This window comes from Ursus arctos, unplaced genomic scaffold, assembly GCF_023065955.2.
Source record: "Ursus arctos isolate Adak ecotype North America unplaced genomic scaffold, UrsArc2.0 scaffold_25, whole genome shotgun sequence".
Lineage (NCBI taxonomy): Eukaryota > Metazoa > Chordata > Mammalia > Carnivora > Ursidae > Ursus > Ursus arctos.
The window spans coordinates 4,144,890-4,171,501 of record NW_026622930.1 but is presented as its reverse complement, the minus strand read 5'-3'; the positions used below and the strand labels follow the sequence as shown (position 1 = coordinate 4,171,501).

General features: G+C 52.2%; 1 long non-coding RNA gene across 2 annotated transcripts; it reads left to right on the top strand.

Moving 5' to 3' along the window:
• LOC123001948 (uncharacterized) lies at positions 1–25,024 on the top strand. Of its 2 annotated transcripts, XR_008961461.1 has the most exons (4): positions 7–189; positions 19,895–19,993; positions 21,477–21,590; positions 24,150–25,024. It is a non-coding gene; the product is annotated as an uncharacterized LOC123001948 (long non-coding RNA). The 2 variants fall into 2 exon arrangements; XR_006411304.3 differs by lacking the exon at positions 24,150–25,024 and having other exon boundaries at positions 1–189; positions 21,477–23,106.
• Positions 25,025–26,612: the final 1,588 nt, after the last annotated feature.

The following is a 26,612-nucleotide window of genomic DNA, read 5'->3' as shown; positions in this document are numbered from 1 at the left end:
TTGCAAGCCGAGCACTTGGAGTTCTCTACTGTGAAGTTACGATTTCCTCTTGTAATTCATAATTAATATGACTCTATCAGTCAGCTTGGGCTGCCATCAGAAGATATCCCCGATTGGGTGGCTTCAGCAACGAAAATGATATTTTCTCACAGTTGCAGCGCCTGAAGTCTGAGATCAAGGTGTGGGCAGGTTGGTCTCTCTAGAAGCCTCTCTCCTGTCTCGGCTACCTTCTCACGTGGTCTTTCCTCCATGTGTGCGTCCCCTGTGGTGTCTCTTCCTCCTCCTGTAAGGACATTAGTCCTATCGGATTAGGGTCTGCCCACGTGACCTCGCTGCACCTTAGGAACCTCTTTCGTGGTGCGGTCACTTTATAAGGTAATGGGGGGTAGGGCTCCAACATGTGGGTTTTGGAAGGATGCCATCCAGTGAGTAACAAGGACACTTTGTTTTGTCTTTAAATAGGCTCTACACCCAGTGTGGAGCCCAGCGCAGGGCTTGATCTCATGACCCTGAGATCAAGACCTGGGCTGAGATCAAGAGTCGGATGCTTAACCCACTGAGTCACTAAGGTGCCTCATGGACACTTTGAAACTAAGTATCCTGTTCCTCACCTGCCTTTCAGCCAGTAGTTCCAGCAAGCACGGAGGATTTTCTGGCTTCATGTTTCTTTCCCTCTCTTTTATTAGTTGGCATTTTTCTGAAGGATGAGCTTTCCCTTCTCCACATTTATTTATGTCCATGCTCATTTTGGTATAGCCGTGTGGGGTTTCATTATGCTTAATGGGTTATAGCCCATTTCAATTGGTATTTATTTTTGTGCTCCAGTTGTTCTAAATTTGGCCAGTAAGAGCTCCTTTAAGCTGCTTTCTGTCTTTCTGACATGAGCCTATGTGCTTTTTTTTTTTAAATTGCTCCATTTTTAAGAGCAGTTTTGGGTTCACAGCAAAATCGAGCCAAAGTAGAGATTTCCCATATACTCCCATCCCTCCCGCACAGAACTTCCCCTACTATTGTCACCCTGTGTCCCACGTCATGATGTTCTGAGTACTTCTTAGAATATGTATGGTTTTTTTTCATTCCCTAGAACCTTCAGACTTTTTTATTATGTCCAGATCTTAGAGTTGTTTGCTTTCTTTTTTTTCCTGTAATGGCTTCTGTGTGTGTGTGGGGGGGGGTGACTTTTAGTGGGTTATTATTTCACTATGCTTCAAAGTAGAAATCCCACATCTTTCTTCCGTTGTCTCAACTGATGATCTTTGCCTTTTACTTGGAGGGTTTGATCCATTTGCAGTTAGTGAAGTCATTGATGTGGTCGGGTTCAAGTCTACTATCTTGCTACTTGTTTACTGTCCTCTCCTACTTAATTTACTCCTGTGTTTCTTTCTTCCTGCCTTCTTTTGGGTTAATTGATTACTTTTTGTAGTCCATTTAATGTCCTTTAATGGGTTTTCAGCTATACCTCTTTGTGTTATTTTTACTCACTTCTCTAGGATTGCAGTATATGTTCTTAACCCATCACAGTCCAGCCTGAATGCGTGTTCTGTCATTTCACACGTAACATAAGATGCCTATAGCAATATAATTTCATTTATTTCCTGAAATCTTTTGGAATGTTGTCATACATTTTATTCTATTTATAAGCACTATTGCTTATCCATTAAATAATTAATTGTCTTTTAAGGGATTAGAAAAATCCTATTTTATATTTACTCACATAGTAACAATTTCCAATGCTCCACATTCCTCTCTGAATATCAGAATTTCCATATGTTATCATTTTCTCTCAGCTTAAAGAACTGTCATTAGTATTTCTTGAAATGCATGTCTGTTGGCAAGGAATTCTCTTGGATTTCATTTGCCCAAGAATGTTATTATTTTTCCTTATTTTTTCAAAAACATTTTTGATACACAACTCTAGAATGGCATTTTTTTTCTTTTTTTTTTTTTTTAAAGATTTTATTTATTTATTCGACAGAGATAGAGACAGCCAGCGAGAGAGGGAACACAAGCAGGGGGAGTAGGAGAGGAAGAAGCAGGCTCATAGCGGAGGAGCCTGATGTGGGGCTCGATCCCAGAACGCTGGGATCACGCCCTGAGCTGAAGGCAGACGCTTAACCGCTGTGCCACCCAGGTGCCCCGGCATTTTTTTTCTTTTACCATTTGAAAGATGTTTTACAAGTTTTACTATGGTATACTTAGGTGTGGTTTTCTTTATATTTATTCTCCCTTGGCCCACTGAGAATCTTACCTGTGAGTTAATGCTTTCCATGAAATTTTGATTTTTTTCACTCTGCTTATTTTAAATATTTTTTCTTCTCTTTTATTCCTCTTTTTCTTCTTCTAGGACCCTAATCACATAGATATTAGATGGCTCATAGGTGTTCCACAGTCCACTGAGATGCTTCGATGTTTCGAAATCTTTTTTCTTTCTGGGTTTCAGTTTGGCTAAAAACTCGGTTCTTTTCTTTCTTTTTTTTTTTTTTAAGATTTTTTAAGTAATTTCTACAACATGGGGCTCAAACCTACAACCCTGAGATCAAGAGTACCTCTACCAACTGAGGCAGCCAGGTGTTCCCTGTTTGGCTAATTTCTATTGACCTGTTTCTTCTCTAAAGTTCAGTCTGAATTCAACACATTTTTCGTCTCATGCATTTCCAGTTCTGGGGTTTTCATTTGATTCTTTTGTAGAGTTTTCCTTTATTTCTTGATATTCCTCCACCACAGTGGGAACATATACACAATCTGTCCATCCTTTCCTGTAAAACTTTTAAACATTTCTATAATACTTATTTTATTATTTTTTTAAAGATTTCATAATACTTATTTTAAAGTTGTTTTCAAGTAATTCTAATATCTGGGTTTTTGTCAGTTTGCTTCTTGTGAGCAATTTTTTTCTTGTGATTATGGGTCACCTTTTCTCACTTCCTTGCATGCTTAGTAATTGTAGGTTAAGTAACGGACATTGTGGGTGCTATATTTGTAGAGGCTCTGGATTCTGTTATTCTCTTCTGAAGAGTGTGGCCTTTTGTTCTAGCAACTACATTATCAGCATTCACCTTGGTCTTGTGGAGGTTTGGATTTAGGCTTTGGAAGGGCAAGTTTATCTCAGTTTTTCCATTAGTCTTACCGTGTCACCCTTAGTGCTGGGACATGACGCTTACATGTAAGGCATAGCCCCTCTTTGGCTTCAGCTGAAGAACTGACATTGCAGAAACTGAACTGCAAATTCTGTCTCTTCTGAACTCAGCAGCTGATTAATCTCTGCTGCCAGCGTTCGGGTGCCTGGGGTTGCTTTTCATTGAGATCTTTGGAGTCTTACCTTATGTGTGTACAAATTAGTAGGCGTCAGCCAGGGTTTGGAAGAAGGATTTGTATGCAGATTTCAGAATACTTCCTTCCACCCTTGGTGCTCTCTCCTTTCCTGGATTTCCTCCCTTGCTTTCTGGCTCCTCTGGTTTCTCTGAACTCAGACCTTGACTTTCCAGCCTCTTTAGAATGCCTCTTTCTGCTTGAGCTCAGTCCTGCATGCCATGCAAACTGGAGAGTGCCTCTAGGGGAAGTCAATTACACATCTCTCTCCTCTGGGGTTTCCCTTATTTTAAGTGTCTTATCCTCTCAAGTTTTAGCTCACTTTTCGTTGTTCTCTTTTTTTTTTTAAAGATTTCTAAAAATTTATTTACTTGGGGGAGAGGGGCAGAGGGAGAGGGAGAGAGAGAAGCAGACTCCCCACTGAGCACAGAGCCTGATGTGGGACTTCATCTCACGACCCCAAGATCATGACCTGAGCCAAAATCAAGAGTCAGACACTTAACTAACTGAGCCACCCAGGCACCTCCAGCCCACTTTTGGTTGTTCTTAAGTGTCTTCAAACAGCTGTTTTTATGTGTTGTTCAGAATGCAGTTGTTGTCAGGAGAAAGCACAGCCTGCTACTGGCTATTCCACTGTTATTGGAGTATTCAGGCTTTTAATTTTACTTTAACTTTAAAAAATTAGACTCACTGGAAGTTGCAAAAATAGTACACAGAGTCCAGTATATCCTTCTCCTAGCTTCCTCAATAATAACTCAAGTGCAATATCAAAGAAAGGACATTGACATTAGTAAAATACCGTTAGCCAGACAGCAGACCGTGCTGTTTTCACCTGCACTAATGTGTGTGTTGTGTGTGTAGGTCTATGCAGTGTGATCCTGTACATGTTAACCATTCGTTACACATAGGAGCACTCCTGTGGTATCCCTTTATATTCACACAACTCATTCCATTCCTGTCCCCTAGAAACCACCATTACGTCCGTTCTTCCTTCCATCCTTCCTTCTTTCATTTCTTTCTTTTTTTCTTTTTTAAGTGGGGAGGCAGAGGGAGAGAGAGAATACCAAGAAGGCTACACATCCAGCACAGAACCCAATGAAGGGCTCATTCTCATGACCCTGAGATCATGACCTGAACCGAAATCAAGAATTGGATGCTTAACCGACTGTGCCACCCAGGCACCCTATGTTTTCTGTCTCCATATTTTCTCATTTTAATAATGTTATCTAGATGGAATTGCATACCTGGTAAGATTCTGAGATTGACTTTTCATACTGACCACAGTACCCTCAAGAGGCATCCAGGTTGTTGTATGGGCCAACACTCTGTTCTTTTCTATTGAAAAAATGTTTGAATTTTTAAAAATAAACCTTTATTTTTAGGACTGTTTTAGATTTTTCAGAATTATTCCAAAAGTAGTACAAAGAGTTCCTGTACACCCCGTGACCAGTTTCTCCTACTACTGACATCTCACATTCATGTGGCGCTTTGCCGCAATTAACGAACCAACATCAGCTTGTTGTCATTAACTGGAGTCCATAAATCATTCAGCCTTCCTCGCTTGTCTCTAATGTCCTTTTTCTGCCTGAGGATCCCATCCAGGACACCGCATTCCATTTAGCTGTTACGCCTTCTTAGGCTCCTCTCAGCTGTGACAGTTTCTCACGCTCTCCTTGTATTTTATGTTCATTTATTTTTTGGTGACCTTTAAACTCTAAAGCAGTTGCCAGGTATTTTGTAGAATGTTCCCAAATTGGGATTTTTTTTTCTGATGCTTTTTTTTTTTTCATGATTAGAATGGGATAATGCGTTTTGGGGAGGAAGACCACGGAGGTGAAGGGACATTCCCATCGTATCACATCGAAGGCACGCTATCAATAGGCCATATCACTGTGGAAGTTATTCTTGATCGCCTGGCTGGAGGTAGTGTTTGTCAGGTGTCTTCACTGTAAAGTTACTCTCTTATCTTTCTTTCATACTGTCCTCTTTGGAAGAAAGTCACTGTGTACAGCCTATAACCTGGGGAATAGGAAATATGTCGCACCTCCTTAAGGACTAAATGTCGACACCATTATTTGGAATCCTGCACAGGAGACTGTCTGCATCCATTCTTCCATGCATTGGTGCCCCTATGCGTTTCTTTACAGCAGTATGGACTCTTGGGTATCTTACACTTTATTTTGGGTATTTTATACTTTAGGTTATAACCTAACACTACATTACTCATTTTGTCATTCAGATTGCTTCAGCTTTGACTGTTGGGAGCTCTTTCATTTGGCCGCTTTAGCCCATTGACATGTTTCACATCGCTGTTAAGTGTTCTGGTTTGGTTTTTCTTAAGCACTTTCTTACTTTCTGGCACTACAAAATGCTCCAGGCTCATCCTGTACTGCCTCGACCCAGCCCTACAATTAGCCATTTTTCCAAGCAGCCCTGGTTCCTTTTCTTGAGTGATGGTGCTGAAGCCAACATCTGGGTACAAGATGTGCTCGTTGCTGCTGGGGCATCGTAGCTTCTGAGCCCTCTAAGCCCACAGAGCACGGCAGTCCTTGCTTCTACTGCCCCACGTAGGTGCAGCTCTGGACACGCGTCTATGTGCGGCCATCTGTCCTTACCCTACGCTGGACCAGAGTCCGTGGTGACGTCTCTTCCTCTAGTCCACCACCCCAAGGATCATCCTCGACTCCTTCCCTTGCTGGTCTATAACTTCCCATTCCGACGGTGAGAAACTTGGCTCTTACCATCTGCCATCTACTTACCTCATTGCTTGATTCTCGGGTCCACGCGCAGTGGTATCATCATTGTTAACCTCCAGCCTCGGTGGGCAACAGCGCTTTGAACTAGAAGACGGTGCTTATGTACAGTTGTTTTGGTTGCCTTCAGGCTTACAGACTCCACTACGTTCAAAGTAACCTAGCTTAGCACCTTCTTCCCCCATTCTCTTCAGTAAGCTTGCGCCATACATTCATAATATATTCACAGTATTTTGTCATGTTCTGTATTCTATCCCGGGATGCCCCAACCGCCTAAGTGATTTGTTAATTTTCCTAGATTACAGTTTATCCTTTGTGCTATCAAGTTCTATGGGTTTTGACAAATACATGCTCTCATGTATCTGCCATGGCAACGTGATACACAACAGTTCCAGTGCCCTGAATTATCCATTTTACCTCACCTATGTAACCCTTCCCTCCGACCTTCTAGCAACCGTGGGTATTTGTACCCTCTCCATAGTTTTGCCTTTCCTGGAATGTCATATAATTGGGACCATACCGTATGTAACCTTTTCAAACTGGCTTCTTTCACATAGGCATTTAATGTAAACCCGTATCTTTTGGGGACTCAACAGATCCTTTCTTTTTATTGCTGAATAATATTCCATGCATGGATGAGCCGCAGTTTGTTTGTTTTTTCATTTCCCTACGAAGGACATCTTGATTGCTTCTAGTTTTGGGCAATTATGAAAAAACTTGCTATAAACATTCATAGGCAGGTTTTTGTGCGGACATACATTTTCAACTCAGTTGGGTAAATACCGAGGAGTTTGATGGATCATATGGTAAGGCTATGTTTAACTTTCTCGGAAACCACCAAACTGTCTTCCCAAGTGGCTGTGCCACTTTGCGTTCCCACCAGCAACAAGTGAGAGCTTCTGCTGCTCTGCACCCTCACTAGCACTTGGCCCTGGGTCTTGGCCAACCCAACGGGACGTCCCAGTATCTCACCGTCGTTCTAAATTCCAAGTCTGTAATGGCACATGAAATCGAGCACCTTCCCTGTTTACTTACTGTGCATACATCTTCTCTGACGAGACGTCTGTTCTGATCTTCTTCCTATTTTTTAATTAGGTTGTTTGTTTTCCTGTTGTTGGATCTTGAGGAGTCTTTGTTTATTCTAGGTACAAGTCCTCTAGCAGGTAGGTGTTGTGCAAATATTTCCCCCCAATATATGGATCGTCTTTTCATTCTCTTAACAATGGCTTTTGCAGAACAGAAGTTTTTAATTTTGACAGCCTACAGTCTATCGCTTTTTTCTTTCCTGGAGCAGGTTGTTGGTGCTGTATCTAAAAAATCCTCATCAAACCCAAGGTCAAGTAGAATTCTTCCTGCTTTCCCTTAGGGGTTTTACAGTTTCATACTTTAAGTCACCTCTCGGCCCAACATGGGGCTCGAACTCACACCCCTGAGATCGGGAGTCGCATCTCCACTGACTGAGCCAACCAGGGACCCCAGTAGTTTCATATCTTAAATTTAGGCTTCTGATTGATTTCCCCGTCAATACTGAAGAGTATTCCTGGATATAGAATACAGGGGCGAGTGCTTCTTGTCTTTCTGCACTCATCTGAATCGGGGTTTCTCTAAATGCGGTACGTCCTCTCTCTCTGGACGCCCCCAGGAAATTTTTCTTTGTCTCTAGTTTCAGGCATTTGATTACGATGTTTCTTGGTGTGCATTTCTTTGGGTTTATTCTGTTTGGGATTTGCTCAGCTTTTTGAATCTATAGGTTAATGCCTTCTGCCAAATTAGGGGAATTTTCAGCCATTATTTCTTGAAATCTTTTTTCAGCTCCACTTTTTCCTCCTCTCCTTCTGGGACTCCAGCAGCGTGGGTGTTAGAACCCTTTTAACTGTCTCACAGGTCCTTGAGATCTTTTTTTCATTTCTCCCCAATCTGTCTTTTCTCTACCTCATATTGGTCCTTGGAGTGCTGTTGGCCTGTCTTTGAGTTCACTGCTTCCCTCCTTTGTCATCTCCAATCCACTGCTGGGCCCACTACTGAGGTTTTCCTAACACGGTTATTGTATTTTTTTTTTTCAGTTCTGAAGTTTCCCTTTGGTGCTATTTTGTATCTTCTATTTCACTGCTGAGATTTTCTCTTTTTTTTTTTCATTTGTTTCAAGCATGTTCGTAATGGCTGTTGAGCATTTTGTGATTGCTGCTTTATAACCCTTGTCAGAGAATTCCAACGTCAGATTCGTCTCAATGTTGGCATCTGTGGATTCTTGTTTCTCGTTCAAGTTGCGATTGCCCTGGTTCGTGGTATGATGAGTGATGTTTTATTGTATCCAGGATATTTGGGGCATTATGTAATGCAACTCTGGATCCTATTTAATCTCCCTGCTCGCAGGCAGTCACTCTGTTTCGGTGTTGGGTGCAGGCAAGGGTTGGGGTGGGTGCTCAGCTTCCTGCCTTGCGCCTTTGACACCACTCACGCTAAGTGATCCGCCCATTCGTACCGCCGTGGTGCCAGGGGTGAGACTGGAAGTTCAGTTGTCCCTTCACCCTGCTGGTAGCTAGCTCCCTGTCGAAAGCACAGGACTGGGTGGGGGTGGGAGTTTGGCTCCCTCTTGGTCCCCACTGGTACCAGCTGGGGGGAGCAAAATTCCGACCAGCACCACCCGACACTGCCTCATTCTGCTTCACGGATTCTGGGTCAGTTGGACCCCACCGACACCATTATGGGAGGTGGGCAATACCTGAGTGCTCGGCCTGCCCCCCTCTGTCTTGTTGCTGTGGCCGGGGTGGAGATTGAGGCTCTTTGCTCACTTCCTTGGCAGGGAGGACGGTTTCTCGCTGGTGTTTGGCTGGAGTGGGGTAAGTATTTTCAAAGAGGTGTTTGCTCTGCCAAGCTGCCCTGTTCCCTTTGGCTACAGGGCTTTTCCTTGGGGCTTTTTTTTTGCCCATGCCTGTTGGTGGTTCGGGTTGCACCCAGTCCAGGATGTATGGAAGGCAGAGAGAAAGCCTAGGGACCCACTGCCATACTCTGCCTGTAGTCCCAAGATCCCTCAGCAGTTCACTCCATCTTTCCCCAGTCTGTTGTTATGCCCAGGGTAGTCTTCATTGTAAAAGGGACTAGGGAGGAAGGGGGTCACTCTCTCTTGGCTGGAACTGGAAATTTCTCTTTTAACTTTTATCCCCACAACCCTTTTAAAAGGAAACAGAGTTCTCAAAGGTCCCCAAATAGGCCAGTGACCCCTCTTAGAGACCACAATCCTTGGTGCGCAAGACTCTTGAGAAGGCTCTGTAAAGAAAAGTTTTGCCTTTGTAACTGGCAAAATAAATTTTTAGATAGAGTTAGTTAAAGGAACGTCCAACTTAAAAATGTTCTCATAGAATTTGCAGGCTCCTGAATCTCAGCTCTGATCTGGACTCGGTTTGGGCTGAGGAGTGAAACGGGGGTCGCCGTGCCCCCTGCTGCTCTCTCCAGCTGCTGTCCTTCTGCATGTGGCCTTCCTTTGGCTTCTAGTCCCTGACCCCCTAGCTCGTCTCAATGTGGCAGAAAGTGACACAGACCTGGGTTCGGTTCCCGCCCCCGCCTCTCATGAGCTGAGTCACGTTAGGTCAGTAAAAATGGGCTAACCTTCATATAGATTTTGGTGGGTCACTGGGATGAGTACGTTAAATAATGAGTAGTCAAATAATGACTACGAGGCCAGGTAGTGAGTTCTCAGGAACTGTTTGCTGGTGGAGGAAAAGCGAGCCCAGTGCTCCGGGATGCAGAATATTATTTCTGCCTGGATGCATCGTCTTTCTCCTCTTTCTGTGCTCTTCTCCCAGAGCCCCTTCCTGACTGCACCCAGGGCTCAGGGACCCCCTCTATGACCTGCACCTCCCCATCTCTGTGCCCCTCTGTGCTGGTGCCTTCTCTGGTCTTGGTCCCCCTGGAGACTGGGGTTTCCTCGAGGGCAAGGCATACTTACCACTATTCTGTGGAGCCTGTGAAGACCATGGAATCACTCGAGGGGCAGCGGGGCAGCAGAGAAGAATCCTAAGACTCATGCCCCGAGGTTCGTCACTGCTGAGCGGGCAAGCGGGACCAAGAGGGAGCGGCCGAGGGAAGCTGTGTCCCAGAGGCTGGGGCGGAAGCGGTGGTGCGGAGGGAGCTGGGAACGTTGGACTGGGTGGCGTGGTTGTTGCTGGCGACCCTGTAGGCATTGTGTGTTGGCTTGGGAGGGCTGAGGAGTGGGTGGGTACTGAGATGGTGGGAGCAGTAGGTTGTCCATCACTGGCCAAACACGGGTGCTGGTGTAGGGTGTCCCCAGGCTCTGCCCAGGGCCCACATAAACGTTCCTCCAGGAGATGCACCAGAAGCCCCAAAACATCTTTTTCTGACTCTTTCCCTCCTGCTTACCTCTTATCAAGGCCCTACGATGCCACTGGGCCCTGGGATAACCCAGGATCGGCTCCCCATCAGAGTCCTTATCGTAATCACATCAGCCAAATCCCTGGGCCATGTCATGGGTTCTGGGCACTGGCAATCTTTGGAGTTCATTATTCCATGGACCACAGAGGGCGCCCTGGTCGGTACCTCATGACATGTGGCTCTTGCATGGTCTCAAGGAGCCAGGGACCCACTTCAAGAGGCAGAGAGGTACCAGTTCTGTTTTCGGCCTTCCAACAAAATCCAAAGCAGACCCACTGGCAAACACTTTGTGTTTTGTGTAGGGGCCCAGGCAGGGAGCCACGATCCGGATGGGATCTGAGGCACTGGAGACACCCAACCTGTGGGCCTTGCTATCACTTGCACTAAAGGCCTGAAATGGTGGCTGGAGCTCTTCCTGCAACCAAATTCCCACCAGCCACTGAACTTTTATAGGGCGTGCTGAGTCTAGGCCCGTGTAACTACTGAGTGAGGCTACAAGTTTCCTGTCACTGTAAAATTTAACAAGTTGGACTTCACTCACAAAAAGGGAATGCTTCGCCACGCAGACAGGCGAGCTCTGAGCCACGAGCTTATACCAAGGGGCTGCAGCCCCAGGCCCACCGGCCTCTCAGTTCTGAAGAATTCTGGGAACGCTGCGTACGGGGCATATTATAGACGAGTCTTGGAGACGGCGAGCGGCTTTCATGAGCTCCTGGTTGGCAGATCTCGCCCTGCCCGTGCCTCTGTGAATTCTTTGACTTCACTTTTCCCAAAATGTCGGTCAGTCATGCTGAGGCAAGAGGCAGGCACCATCCGGGGCCAGCAGAGTGGGCGGGCTTTGGAAAACGTCTATCAGAAACACCAACCATATTGCTAGCCTCGTGGGCCTGCGGGTCAGGGTCAGCAAGGTGCTGGCCAGTGTGGGGTGTGTGTCTGTATGAGAGCTCCTGGGGACACGAGTGGCTGGAGCCCACCACCCGCAGCTCCCCCCTGTCATGACGGGTCTGGTTTCTGTGTTTCCCTTGGTAGTACAGCTGGCATCTCATGGCAAGCCCTAGGGCCACCTTTCCTGTATTTTCCCAAAGGCCCTATTCTAGGCCCTATACAGAGGTGGTTGTCTGCTAAAGAAAGTGGGGAAAATCTATCTAAGTGCAGACCTTGGGAGAGAGAAGAAAGGCAGGCATGGAGAAGCCAGCTTTGGAGCCTTCCCTGTCCTTTCCTCCAGTCCCCTGGCCACCACGCTCCCACCCTCGGTCATCACTGGGGTCCCAGAGATAGTCCCCTTCTGGGTTGCATTGCTGCCACTGCACACAGAGGCAAGACGCTGGGCCCTGCCCTAGTCTGCCACCTCCCCCTCACAGCAGGTATGATGTGGGCCCGGAAGGGGTGAGTGACTAACCCAGAGTCCCAGAACAGGTGGCCCAGGGCAAACTCAGGACAGAGCATCTGCCTGAATGTGTGAGGTGTGGGAAGGGTGCACTTCTAGGCAAGCCTCTACACTTGCTTCTAAGAAGAGAATATGGAAAAGTGGACAAGATTTTGCAGAAATAACTGACGCCCCGAATCAGTTCATCAAAAGGAATATTCTACTTCGTGGGCCTGACTCAGAGGGACTGTGCCCTTCCTGAGGTCAGACACCCTCCTACTGGCCTTGAAAAACAAGCTGTGATCATTCTAGAGCTGCCAGGAAATGAACTCTGCCAACTACCTAAATGAGCTTGGAAGAAGATTTCCCCCCAGTTGAGCCTCCAGATGAGAATGCAGCCCCTCCAACATCTTGCCTGCAGGCCTGTGAGATGCCAGACAGAGGACCCAGCTCGGGTGCCTGGCCTTCCGCGCCCTGGAAATTGTGGGGAAGGAAATGGCGTGCTGTTCTAAGCCACTGGGTTATGGGAGTTTGCTGTGTGGTGCAGTTAAGTGGTACAGAAGGACAGGCCAGCGTGTTCTCCAGGGGCCCCAACGTTGGAGCCAGCTCTGCTCGTCACTCGGCAGCTGACTCACCTCAGCATGGTTACCTGTAAAACGTGTAACATGGTTACCTGTAAAATCAGTCACCACGCCTGATTCTCCATGGCCTCTGTGCAGATCGAACAACAGAAGGCAGACGGCCTCCGGCGGTGATGGACTGATGCATAACCCGGGCTGCTACAAAGATTACCACCCAGTCTGCCTTTCCTCACTCCACAGACCTTCCCCTGGGGCCGGGTCCCTGCGCAGCACAGGGTGGGCCGAGGGTCCTTGCTCACCAGCTGACATGAGCTTCAGGACAACATGCGGCAAGACCCCCTGGGCCCTGCGTCCAAGGCCTTGCCTGGTCCCACACGTGTCAGAAACCACTACCATTCCTGCCTCATGTTCCTGGCCCACCGCCTGGCCCTCCTGGACACTCCTGACTGGGGACACTGTGTGTGTGTGTGGCGCCACCTGACCCCTGGAGGCAGAGACGTAGAGGGGAAGCCACGGGTCCTGAGCTTGGATCCACGCAGGTCCCGGTGACCAGGCTGACGGTGCTGTAAGTGCATTCCCGGAAGCCTGGGCCCTCTCTGGCTGTCAGACAGGGATGTGTTTGGCCGGCTGACACTCCGGAGGCCCAGACCTGCATGTGGCAGGGGGACGGGCCCTAGACGGTGGGAGAAGATGGAAACACGACCAGAGCAGATGCCCGGGGCCTGGTCAGTTGCATCTCCTTGGATCTAACATTTCAGAGCGTGCCAGGGTGCCTCCCAGCTGCCAACAGCTGTGTCTGCCCGAGGGCTTTCTCCGAAGCTGCGAACATCTGCTCTACCCGTGCACACTGGCCTGAGATCTTGTGGGGTCAACATCCCTGGGAGCACCTGGGAGCTGCGGTGCCAGTGTTCCAGCTCCCTGCCCCCTGTGTGGGGCAGCTAGGGGTGGGTGGGGGGAGGGCGCGCTTTCTCCCGACTCCCAGCATCCCAAGGGGGGTTGTTCCAAATCAACTGCTAACGCTGTCTCACGGTCTGCTGCTGAGCAACCCACACTAGCCAGTAAGTTCGAAACGGCCCTGCCCTCGGGAGGCTCACCGTCTGCTAGAAGTGACTGAGAGTCACCGCTGGACGCCAGGGGCGGATGCAAGGGCCCTGGGTTGCACAAGAGGCCCGGTGCTCACGCGCTGCCCTGCGTCCCGATCTGACGTCCCGGGGCCTCCGAGGATGCTGCTCGCTGATGCAGAGGTGGGGAAGAGTGGCGTTTCCTGGAAAACAGGCCAGCCTGCCAAAGCACTAATCACAGGAAAAATGACAACCATTCTAGCCAACCTTCGATTGCTGATTGGGGTAAACACAGTGGGATTAAAAGAAACCACCAGAATTCCAGCTCATTGGAGCTGAAACATTACTAAGCTTGGAACGTCATCTTGTCAGGTCCCTCCAGACCCAGCCAGCCAGTGGAAAATCCGGCTAATTCAAACACGAGAGTGGGAGTCCACTCCCTCCCAGGCCCCACAGGTCACGAATCTGGCTGGAAGGATGGCGGGCCCCAGGCTGGCCCCGTGCAGGGCCGTGACAGCCGTGATCTCACCGGGCCCTCCCCACTGCCTGTGAGAAAGCTCTGGGGTCATGCAGGGAGGGCCAGGGGATTGCTCTGGTCATGCGCTCCCATGTGGGAATCAGTCCTAGGTCCCCCTCCCATCCTCTCTGGGTCAGGACAGAGGGGCAGTCCCACATGAACCCTCCCCTTGTGCAGGAAGGGCTCTCAAAGCCTTTCTGTAAAGGCTCAAAGAGTAAACATTTTAGGTTTTGCAAGCCGCATATGGAATATGCATATTCCTTTTTATTGACTTTCTATGAGGCTTCAAACATGAGAGACCGGTCGTAGCTTACAGGCCATACAAAGTAGGTCTCAGGCAGAATTTGGCCGCTGGGCTGTAGTTTGCTGACCCCTGGTCCACAGCAGTACAGATGCTCACGTGGCAGTAATTTCTCCACTTTGGCCTCTCACAGACTCCTATTCATCCCTCACAACCCCATTCAAATGCCCCCCTCTGCCTAAGGTCTTTCCCAGCGTCCCTTCTCCAGGTGGCTACAACCCCAGAACTGCCCCCCAGCCCCGCGGGGCTTCAGGGCTGTGGCACGCACCCTAGCATCACCCCGATTCATTCTTCTCTTCAGTACCTGCAGGGGCATCTTCCTGGCCCCGGGGCTAGAAGGGCACGCTCAGCGGCAACCCCGCAAAGTGACTCCCGCCTGCCTGATCACCACCACGCCCGAGCTGCAGACCCAGGCTCTGAGAGTGAAGCTAGCACGGGGCAGCTTGCAGGGGCACAGGGACGAGATGCTGCCAGAGAAGATCTAGGGAGGAACGGCCACGGCAGCCAAGTCCAGCTGGGGCTGCGCTGGAGCTGGAGGAAGGGTATTCTCAGAAAGGAACGGCATTGACCAAGTCCTGAGGTGGGAAACGCACCGTGCAATTTAGGAAGCGGTAAGCAGGGTGGGTGGGTGCCACTGTGGGTTCCGATCAGTCCGTGTGGGCCAGGATCTGTGTGCGCTCTGCTCTGAGGTGCCTCTAGCTCCGAGCCTGGGCCTGGACCCTACCGGAGCTCAGTACGCAGGACGGAGGAGCTGCGTGCATGGGGGAAGTGTGAGCAGTGCTGTGCGTGGTCCGAGACGGAGCAGACGGGGTGGCGTGGCAGTGGCAGCCTTGCGGGCGGCGTCTAGGCTCTGAGACCCCCATCACTAGAGGTGAGCCATCTAGGCAGGACAGGCTGATGGGTAAGGAGGCCTCTGGGCCCCAGGAGAACCGTGTGGAGATGGGTAGGGTGGGGTGGTAGGACAGGGTGGTGGCAAGGACCAGGGTGGGTTGAGATGGAGAAAAGGGTTTGAAACTCAGGCTGGGAATGGGGTGTGGGAAGCAGAAGCTCTCCCCTGAGGCTGGGACCCAGACCCCACAGTCAGCAGGATGGGGCCACTGATGGGGGCCCAGATGAGTCGTCATTAGCTCAGCGAACCTCATGGAGCCTGAGTGTCTAGAGTCTGATCAGGACACGTCCAGCCCTTGGCCTGAGCTCCTCTGAAGAAAAGTCAAGGTCAAAGACTTTTTTGAGGCAAAGGACCAGGCACCTGTACAGAGGAGGGTCAGGGGCCCAACACAGACTAAGCCTGGAAACTTTCACCATGCTGAGTAACCTTCCGAGTGATCGGTGACCTTGGCTTAACCTTCCCAGCTGGCAGGGCTCGGGTGGGAACCCTCCTGTGGACTCTCCGCAGGGTCCCCAAGCCAGCAAGTCTGCTCTTCGGAAAGCAGACCTTGCCTGCTGTGGCTGGCGTGGCTGGGGACGGGGTGATTTCGCGCGGGCCCCCCTCCTGCGTCCCCTCCCGCCTCACCAGCTTCAAAGGCCTCCCCTCCACAGGCAGAGCTCACAGCCTCGGAATTCCGGGCCCTCCAGGGCCCTGTGCGGTGGGCGTCCCTCGTGTGCCAGACGGGGATGGAAAACATACTCTCCCGGCCTTAATGTAAACCATGTGTGACCCGCCGTGCAGGAGCGGCCACCGCAGAGCGGACCAGCGACCCCCAGCCGTGGCCCCGGCCCCGGCCCCGGCCCCGGCGGCTCCCGAGGTCCCAACACCCCAACACCGGCCATGCCTGGGCCACAGGGGGCTCCAACTCTCCTCCATGCACACCGCTCGGACCCGCGGGGCTGGAGGCTGGCCCTGCTTGGACGAGGACTGTGGTCCTGGGGAAGGTCCAGGCCGAAAGCTGCCCATGGCTCTCCGGGGCCTCATGAGAAGACCTAAGCCACTGAGAGGGGCTTCAAGACCACCTCCGATGAGCCCCTCACAGCCTTGTCAGCTGCGTTTCTTGAGGAAATCACAGACCGCCCCCCCCCCCCCCCGCCCCGTGGTGGGCGGAATGAGGCCCTCCGCAAAGATGCACGTGCCTTCATCCTTGGAACCTGGGACCGTGTCACCTCACACGGCAGAGGGACTTGTGGATGTGATTAGGTTAGGGACCTCCACAGGGACAGATGATCCCGGATCATGGGGGGGGGGGCGGGGGCCACGTCATCACAGGGCTCGTGCGAGGGGAGGAGGGAGGCGGGAGGTCAGTCTGAGAGGAAAGGAGTGATACCACCACCAGCCCAGCAAGGCAGGTGGCCTCACAGCTGGGAAGGGCAAGAGCAGATTCCGTGCTCCCCCCCCCCCCCCCTGCTGGCCACTGAGAGCGCCCAGAAGGAGCCAGCCCCGCAGGCACCTTGATTCTTGCTCCGCTTGGGACTTTTGACTTCCGGGACCATAAGAGAACTAATCTGTGTCGTTTCAGCCAAGTGTGTGGTAGTTCCAGTGGCTGGAGACTCATACGCAATGCCCCCCTGCCTGCACCGGCCGCCCCCCTACCCAGGCTTCCCAGGCTTGGGTCTGCTCCAACGGTGACCTTGGTGGGCAGATCATCGGCGACAGCCTCACCAAATGGCCAGCTGAGTGGCTCATGCACTCCCGTCTTCTCGGGCTCTCACACTCTCCGTCTGTCCCACCCCGCTGCCCCAGTCCTCAGCACCAGCCCAGGTCCCACTGGGGCCACATCGGGCTGCAGGGGGAGAGCAGGGCTGCTTCCTTCTCGGGCACGTGGGCTTGCAGAGTAAGCAAGAGTAGGGGGTTGCCTCTCTTCTCAGTTCCGGAACCTGGCACCTCTGGACCCCTGCCTCCCGAAGGTGCACACCTGGGCACCCACCAGGAGGGGCTGTGGGGTCTCTCCCAGGAGGCCGCAGCCAGCTGGATAGGAAGGGGCCAAGACACCACCCCCACCTCAGGCCTGAAAAACCAGCTGCTTTTGGCTGGTCCTGGGACCCAGAGTTGGCGATAGTGAGGTAGGGGTGGGGGTGGGGGTGGGACTGGCCCTGAACCCCCACTCCAGAACAGGTGTGGAAGGCCCAGGAGGACTCTGATTGGCCAGCTCACATATGGGATAGCCTGCCTGGCCGAGGTCCCCAAGCCCCCAGACCCAAGAGCCGACACTGAAAGGGCCCTTGCAGGATGTCCTCTGAGAGCTGGCAGGGACCAGGGACCCTCACACATGCCGTGCCGCGGCCCAAGGAGGGAGGGATGCAAAGCCTCTTTGGCTGGTTCGGAAACCTGCTCAGGGAGACCACGGGGCCGGAGGACAGTCGGCCTCTGAGAGCAGCGGAGTGTGGCTATAGTCCTAGACAGGCAAAGGCACGGGGCCACCTCTTCACATGGAGGGGGGCATTGCCCGATTTCCGTGGGGTCCACAGTGAGAGCGCTACAGACAGACGAGGAGTGAGTGGGCAGCCCGTGTGCAACTGACACAGACAGAGAGCCAACCCTGCAAATAGTTAGGTCCCTGCAAGGGGGATTGGGGGGTCCGAGCACCCGTGCATTTTCCATTATGGAGTATCCTGCCACAGCGTCCCCCCACATGTCTTCCCAGTGCACGTGGCCGTGGACATGTCTGCACGTGGCCATGGATGTGTCTGCACACACCATGCCCCACACCCTTGTCAGCTCTGGACGTTGGGCCAATATCACAGGCAAAAAACCCTTCAAAAAATAAAAATCTCATTGTTTGCTTTTATCATCCAAATTTTCCTGGTCGAGAGGCCCTTCGGATGTTTGCTGCTGATATTACTCCTCTTCTGTGAATTGCCTATCCAGTCTCTGTCCATCTTTCTGCTGAGAGCTACTTCTAATTAATTTGTAAGAGCCTGTGTTTATTAAGGGTCTCGCCCCCCCTCCCCCGCCCCGTCTATCAGCAATGTTGCACATATTTCCTCCGGGCTGCCATTTCTCGGTTGAGTTTAGTCCACGTGTGAGTCTTGCAGTGCTCAGAGGCCTGGTGATTTTCCTTTATGGCTGCCGGGGTTCGCGTCCTGCTTGGGAAGGCTGGACCTGACCCCGGGGTCTGGCATCGTCCCTCTGTTTCCTGATGCTGGCGTTGTTTGTAATGTGTAACATCTTCAGTGCCAGTAGGACATTTTTTTTGACCTGCAGTGTGGACTGACCTTGGTGGGTTTTCCCTGGTGGTGACCCTTGCGCCTGTCCCCACTGACCAGAAGAGCTGGGGTCTCATGGGGACCCTTTGGGAAGGGCCCTGCGCTGGGTGGAGAGACCGGAGCACAGGAGGAAGACGATTCCCTGGGGCAATCTTGGTCACTGACACCGCGGGGAGCGTGTGGTGAAGAGAAGGTGTCCCCCCGGCCCACCGCCCAGGTCTGTCCCGCACCTGAGAAGCAGCTGGACCCCACGTCTGGGACAAGCTGAGCATGAAAGCTCTCAAAAGCTTCCAGAGCCATTTCTCTCCTCTGGGGCCATCAGATCTTTGGGCTGGGGTCCTGGGGACACCCAGAGCCACCATGGCTGTTCTCCCCGACCCCGGGGCAGAACCCTCATCTTGAATGGTTTGAAGAAAATGGATGTGCCCTGCATAGTTGTAGGGACTCCTGGATACTCTCAGTCGGGTCATGCCTGTCAGGGTCTGCGAGGTGAGGAAAAGGCCAGGGAGGCTGTTGGGGCTTCAAAGACCTCACCAGCCACTTCCCAAGCCTCTTCCAAAGGCGGAAAGAGGTTTTCTGACTTTCTACCAGACGCAGGTGGGACACGAAGATTATAACACCCGCTGTGACTTGGCGCTTCTGGGGGCTGAGCCCCCGGCCAGTTCTTTGCCTTGTGGTCACCAGGTCCCACAACAGCCCTGCAGGATGGACTCTATGATCCCTGCCTTACAGAGGAGGAAACAGATGCTCAGAGAGCGTAAGGAACCTGCCCAGAGCCCCACAGCGTGTAGGGAAATTGAAGTCACATACGGAGGTGTTGAGAGGCTGAGCCCCTGCAGGGTTTGCACAAAGTGAGTGCTTGAAAGATTCCGCTGCCCTCCCCCCACCGCTTCCCTACTCTGTGTCTCTTCCTTTCTTTCTCAGACCTCCCCACCTGCTGAAGTCTGCAACAATGGCAACCAAGAGATAACAATGGCTGTTCATTGAAGGACTTGTTCTGGAAGCTTCTGCTGAGTAGCAAGTCCTTAGCTAGGGACTCCTTCTTGTCCCCACCCCTGAACAGCACCCTACCTATCTAACCAAGGTTGACACTGGATCTGGAGGGGATCGGGTGGGGAAAGTTCCCACCCATGGGTCAGCCCTCAGGAAGAAGGGCCATCCAGAGGGGCTCCCAGGAGGAGGGGGTCTCTGGTCTGATTGTCAAGGGTGGTGGTCACACACAGGGGCAGGGAGAGTGGAGTTGTTCTGTTTCCCAGAGTGCAGAGGTATGGGACTTGACATTTTCAAAACTTGTTGAACACGAAAAAGTTCACAACGTGATGTATGATTTCGAGTATAAAACCACAATAACTGGTTTAAAAAAAAACAGTGTAGAAATCAGGATAATGATCTCCCTTGGGGTCGGAGGGCTGCTCACCTGAAGGGAGGTGTGCTGGTGGGTTTCTGGGGCCCTGACCCGACTGTGTTTCTTCCTCTGAAGGACGCTGGCTGAGGGGTGTGCCTCTGACTTGATGGAAAGGTAACATGCACCCCTGTGATCCAGGTACTTTCCGCCCGTGCGTTCGACTCCAATAAAAAGGTAAGATGTGCTGAAACCAGAGCTCAGGGGATGAGAGTTTGAACAGGGTTCTGGAGCCGGCGGGCAGACCCAGCGGTAGTTCGTGACCAGGGCTGCGTGTTTGGATGATGAAGCCGGCAGGGTGTGTGAGATGGGTTCGCAGGGGAGAGGGGGGCGGCGGCGGGTGCAGGGGAGAGGTAATTCACAACCGCCCCAGGGAGGAGAAGCCATGCTCGAGCTGTCTGGGGCTTCATTAAACATCAGAAAGAGAAATGAACCAATTTCACGGGCTGGTCTGTGCCTTCTCCCAGGATGTGAAGTCAAAGGCTATGCGACCGAAGGCCAGTAGCAATCCGATTAATTCCCCTGGATAAAGCCTTTAATCTAACACATAACAGCAGATTCTTGTTTTTCCATTAAAAACAATACCTCGGCCCCCACGTTGGCTGCCAGGGCCTTAATGAGATCCCTTTCCCACCCGGGAGGCTGAATCGGACCTTTGTTTCTCGCAGCATGGGGTTCGGAAGATTGCTAGTTTGGCGGTAGGGCCGGCTGGGGGTGTTTGCCTTGATGGGGAGCGTGAGGCTGGATGTGACATAAGCAGCGAGGGGTTCTAGGTGACCTCAGCTGAACCGCAAGTTGGCCTAACTTCCTGGAGGAAAGTGTGGGGAGATTCGCTGGGGCCGGGCCTGGGCCTGGCCTGAGGTGGAGAAAGCCCTGGGCTGGGGCGTCAGAGACCTGGGGGATATCTAACCCTCCGGCTTCTGTCTCTTCCCATGTCAGAGGAGACGGCTGGCCTTTTGGGAAGGCCAGTTACCCGTGGAATCAGGTTTCTGGGTGCTGGACCCATGGCGTTGGGGTCGGAGCGTGACTGTGGGCAGTAACACGCTCTCTGCCTAACTGCAGGGGGGAGGGGGAGGACACCCGGCACCAGGAAGCTGCTGGGGACACTCACGGTGTACAGCGGGGCAGAAGAGAGCCATGCTCAACTTGGACCCCTACGGAGAGTGCCTTGCCCCTGACAGGGTGGCATAAACACCACGTGCCTCCGGGGGCAGGGTGACCAGCTTGTCCTGCTCTGCGGGACTGTCCTGTGTTAGCTCTGAAAGTCCCGGACCCCAGGGAACCCCAGGCCCAGGCAAACCAGGATGGCTGGTCACCCACTTCCGGCCTTGGAGAAGCTTGGCACTCAAAGTGAATGGACGCCTGCGTACAGGGAGGTGACCCAGACCCATCCCCCGTCCAGCGGCACGTGGGGGACGGACCCAGAGTGGAGACTGTCCTCCTGACGGCCCTGGCCACGGTGTCCCTTGCCCTCCAGGCCTCACAGAAGGGGGACTGGACGCTTCTCTTGGAATCCAGTCAAAGCCGGCTTGCTGGACAGAATGGGACAATCCCTCAGTCTCTGTCTGTTGCCGGGATGATGGCTGTCATGCCTCAGGTGGGCAGGTGCCCCTTCTGGTCTGTGGGCTCCATCACCCCCATCAAATCTTCTTCTTTCCAGAGATCCCTGAGCTCACAGCATGCCCTCCAGAAGGACCCAAGGAAGGGCTACCCGGCCTCACGGCCCCCACTGACTTCCGCAGCCAAGCGATGAAAGTTGTTGGGACCAAACCAGGTGAGTGGCCCCTTGGAAGACCTGTGCTCAGCCGAGCTTAAGTCCGGCCAGATGGGCGCCAGTCATGACCTTGTTGGCTGGGGCCTCAGGGGCCGGCCCACCTCCCGCCACTCCCCATCCTCCGGCGGCCTCTCCTTCCCACCAGGAGCAGAGCCCGCGGTCATGGGGCGGCCCCTCCGCCGGCTCAGGGCTCTCGGACCTGAGCGATCACTTTCAAGCGAGCGTTAGGGTATTTGCCCAGCCGTCGTTTCCGGGGCTGGAGTCTCGCCTCTGTTAACACGGTGTCGGGGGGAGGTGTCCAGGGCGGGCCGGGCTCCCGAACAGACTCCGCACGGCGCCGTGCAAGTCCAGCGCGGGCCCCACCGGCCTCCTGCCCGGCAGATGGAGGACTCCGCTCGTGGGAACTGGCAGCCAGCGGTGACCTGTGAGATCGGGGCTGAGGGGATGAAAACGTTTTGTCACTGAGAAAATATGTTTATGCTTATTAGAACAACATTTTTCGGGCTCATGTAAAATAAACACATGGGGTCGAATGTTGCCCGGAGTCCTCCGTTTACAGAGAGGCGAGGAAGGTATGAGGCTGTGGTCGGGAGCTGGCAAGGATGAAAATTACAGCGGGATTAGCTTCTTGCGCTGTAAATTGGAAAGTCCAGGGATGGGTGGCACTGCCGCGGAGGACCCAACTTCGAAATGAAATTTATTCTTGCTGTAAAATCTGGAAACGACATCTTTGGGGATAACAAATACAGAGAAAACATAATTTCAGCCTCGATATTTGGTCTCCTTGCAGACGGTTTTTATTAAAAAGGGCTTTATAAAAATGATAAAAATGTTACAGTTTGCTAAATTAAGTCTGAAACAGCTCTATTTAATAATCTGGGGCATTTTAATCATTTTTTTGAAAAGCCTGACATATTGAAAAGAACCTCAGTCTTGGATGCCACTAAAAAAAAAAAAAAAGGAAGAAAAGAAAAAAGGAAACCCTCTCAGCTCATCTGGGTTGTTTTGCTCATTGCTTCACTTAAACTTGTCCTCCTCACTAAGTATTGGCTCCAGTTGAATACACATCTGATGCCCAGCTCCCCAGGCCTCCGGAGCGCTTGTAGCCGTGACGGGGTCACGCGAGAGAGGGTTTCCTTGTTCAGTTTTCTCTTGGGAATCAAAGTTGAAAAGGGTAACCACTCTGTTTCCACCTTTTGGCCCCATAATGCGACACACTCAGGAATGGGGGTGTGTAAGGTGGGAAGGGCGGGGGGAGGCAGAAGGGATAAACCATAGTGGGACTCTAGTACAAAGCTCTCATGGAAAGTCTTTGCCAAAGAGTAATGGAAAGGGCCTTCCAAGATCCTTAGAAAAGTCTCTGTTTGGGAGGAGGAAGCAGAATTTGAGAGATATTGGAGTTATGGAGCATTGGGAGTGGGGAGTTGTAAGAGCATTGGGTCCAGACTACAGAAATCCAGTGCTATGACACCATCCAGGGCCAAGGATTGGATGGATGGATGGATGGATGGAAGGATGGATGAGTGGATGGATGGATGGGTGGGTGGGTGGATGGGTGGATGGAAGTTTTGGGTCCAGAAGTTTTGGGTCCTGACTGCCTCTCATAAGGGAAGGACAAGTGTTCATTTTGACCATGTACCTGACACTTGCCAAGCACTGAGTCCAGTATCACATTATCTTGCTCAATCTTCATTGCAACTGTATTGATTTTATGTGAGAAGATAAAGTCTCAGAGAAGCAAAGTGCTACAGGCAGCATGACACAGCCAATGAGGGGGTGAGCTGAGCTTCCAAAGCCTGTGTCCAGCTTTGGAAGACTGCAACTTTCTGTGAAACCATCCCCAAATCTATGATTATTTTTATTGTTAAAGATAATGCTTTTTGTTGGTGGAAAGTTCTAGAACTCAGATATCCCGACCTCCATCCTATGGATTCTTCCACAGACTTTCTGATATTCAGGTCAAGGACTGGAAAACTTGGGGAGAAAAGCTTTGATGAGGAGCCAGTTGAAACAGCACTGGGAGAAAGCTCCAGAACATTGCCAGTTTTAAGAAAGGAGGGGTGAAGCAGCTGAGGTACCTGGGCATGGTGCTGGGTGCTGGGGAAGGATCCAGGATGTAGTGGGCTGGAAGAAGAAGGTAGAGACCTAAGCAGGTCTCTGGTTTCCAGAAGTGGAAATCCTTGTCTTAGAATTCTTCATAAGCACTGCTCGATGGGAAAACGTTTGGCTACCGAATATGTCCAGCAGGCACTGAGGTACAAAGTAGCAGAGGTGGAAGCCAGAGGCCTGATCAGCCCTGACTACATCCTCTCTGCCAGACGTGCCCTTGGAGAGCCACCTTACTTCCCTTGGCCTCAGTTTCCCATTCCCTAGCGTGGAGTCGATACTGTCTACGCCCTGAAACCACTGTGGGGATGGTCAGTCACTGTTGAGCTCTAAGGGTCTCCTCACGCAGAAGGGGCCCAGGACCCTCACCAAGCCCTTTGTGAATCCGCCACCTTCCCCAACCGCCCGGGCCCGAAGCACAGCCAGAGCCTTGGAATTTGCCTTCCTTCCCAGACTCGACCTCTTCTCACGCTCACCAGAATGATTCCCAGGGCACTGGCAACTTCTGTGGCAGGAAGCCCACGGACCCCAGCTTTGGCAAGTTTGCATGAATACGGACTCAGGCTGGTGCCAACCAGAGACGTCTCGGAAGCACCCCGGGCCGTGGTGGTTGTCGGGGCTGAACCTGGAAGGGACGCTGTCGTCTCTGGCCGGCCCCTCCCCGAAACACCATAACAAGTACTTATCCCATTTGTGTTTTTTTCTTTTTCTTCTTTAAACAACCTTATTAAAGAGGACTAACTGCAAAGTGAAACCATCCCCAAGCTACTAAGTAGGATGTGACTCAGTCCGGGGGAGCAGAGTGGCTGACGGGCAGGCAGTTTCTCCAGGGATGTCCACTCCTGGTGTTGGGTCGCAGCAGGTCACCTGGAAGGGGCACATTTCCTCTAGTGGTGACTTTTCCTTCATCTCGCACTGTGTCAGCAGAAGGCTCTCACCTCAGCTTATTGAGACACACAGTCTGGTCTCATCAACACAGATTTAGATCTGCCAAGGCCACCCGTCCACATGGACACAGTTGGCCAATCACCCACAAGATGACGCTCGCTCCCGGCTCCGGGGACTGTCTTCCATTTCTGACATTTGAGTGAGGACGCTGCTGGGCAGGGCAAGTCAGGGCGGGCCGGGTGGCTGGCCCACTGGCCGGGGTCCCTGCGGTATCCTTGGACACAATCACGATCCAGAGACCTTTCTGTGACTTTATGGAAAGACCGTGTGTCTCCTTCTTGTTCCTGTCATTGTCCAAGGGACTGTCAACTAAATCTCTCACTCAAAGCCGGAGATGACTGTGTGTGCCTGGCCACTGTCTACCAGTGTAGCGATGAAATTAGAGCAGAAGATGGTTGATTCTCGGTGAATCCATGTGTTAGTCCCAGAACCATCATTTTTGGGGCCTCGATGTTCTCCGGCCATCCATCGTCAAGTCTCTTTTGGAATTTGACGGGAATGACCAAGAAGCCAGGTCGACCTCCTGGGGTCTGTAGGATTCGTATCTGCAAACCTCAGCCTTAATTGTGGGGTCTCGAGCTCCCCGTCCCACCCTGAAAGACTCCTGGGCTTGGTGCCATAGGAAGCCCAGAGTAGGTGGAACGGGATCCATGGGCCAGGGTCCCCAGACTCTCAGCAACCCCCACATGAATGTGTTCACACCCCCCTGATGCCCAAGCGTGCACGCACACATTGTTCTGGGGACAGGGGCCACAATTTCATCACAGTTCCAAAGACCTCTATGTGTGATGGAGGGGTCCCCCCCGGAGAAACTTCTGGTCTCAGGAGAGGCTGGGAGTGGGGTCAGTGGGAAGGTCTGTGGTCAGACTGGCCTGGGTTCCCACGCTGGCTAGCTACATAATTGCCCGTAAGCTAACTGGTCCGCGTGTCTGTTCTTACCCATCCAACGGGGCTACCTAGCCCAGCTCTCTAGGCTCTAGGACAGAGCTGGGGTGCTGTGTGGCCACGGTGTCTGCTTCCTACACGGGACCATCAGAGTTCTGATTCCCAGGCTCACGTTGCACCCATGCTGGAGGAGTTGGGAGCGTGGACAGTCTTCTGCGGTGGGAATCACTGTGTCCTGCGGTCACGGGGGCCCTTCCAAATCTGCAGAAGGTTCGTGCCTCCGTTTCTTCGTCAGCTCTCTCAGGCCAAGCCACTAAATATAAACACGGTTCCTGCAAGGCCCACGCTCCGATGGGCGCCGCCTGGCCTGTCCACCCCACGCCTGGGTCCTTCAGCAGACCTCCCTGCCCTGCAGTTTCCAGCCTGGGGACGGCGTGTTCAGCGCCTCTGATCACGGCTCAGAGAGGCTGGCTTATCTGAACTCTCGTTCGTCTCGCGTCAGACACGTACATTATTTCTTGTCTTCGTCTCCACCGAAGCAGAGAAAAACACTCAGCTTTCTGCAAGAGGAAGCCCCGAGAGGCTCGTTAGGAGGGCCGGGGGCTCTTGCTGGCATAATAAGTGGTTATCAGCCCAAGGCCACGCGGCCTGCTGGGCGCCAGTTACATAAGCACCTTCCCCTCGGCGTCCCGCTGCCGGCATTAGTCTTCCCACCGTGCGTCCGGCCCCCTGACCCTGAGCTGCCACAATCAGTGTGGCATCTGCTGTCATGCGCCCCGGGTGTCCGGAGCGGGCGGGGCTGATCACATCTGTCTGATGAGAGCGAGTCGGGACAGCCAGTCGATGAGCCTGCCAAAGCCCCGGTGGCCAGGCCAGCCCTTCAGGAGAACAGTGAGGCCCATGGCCTTAGAGACAGACCCCCCGCAGGACGTGGGGCCCCTCTGATGCCCGTGAACTCTGGAGCTCTGGGAGGTCCTGTCTAAGTCCGCCCAGGGGGACGGTGGCAGCGCCGTGAGGCCAAGCCAGGTCCGCCTCTTTTCCCGGCCCACCTCTGGCCCAAACAGGGCAGATATCTGAGCTGCA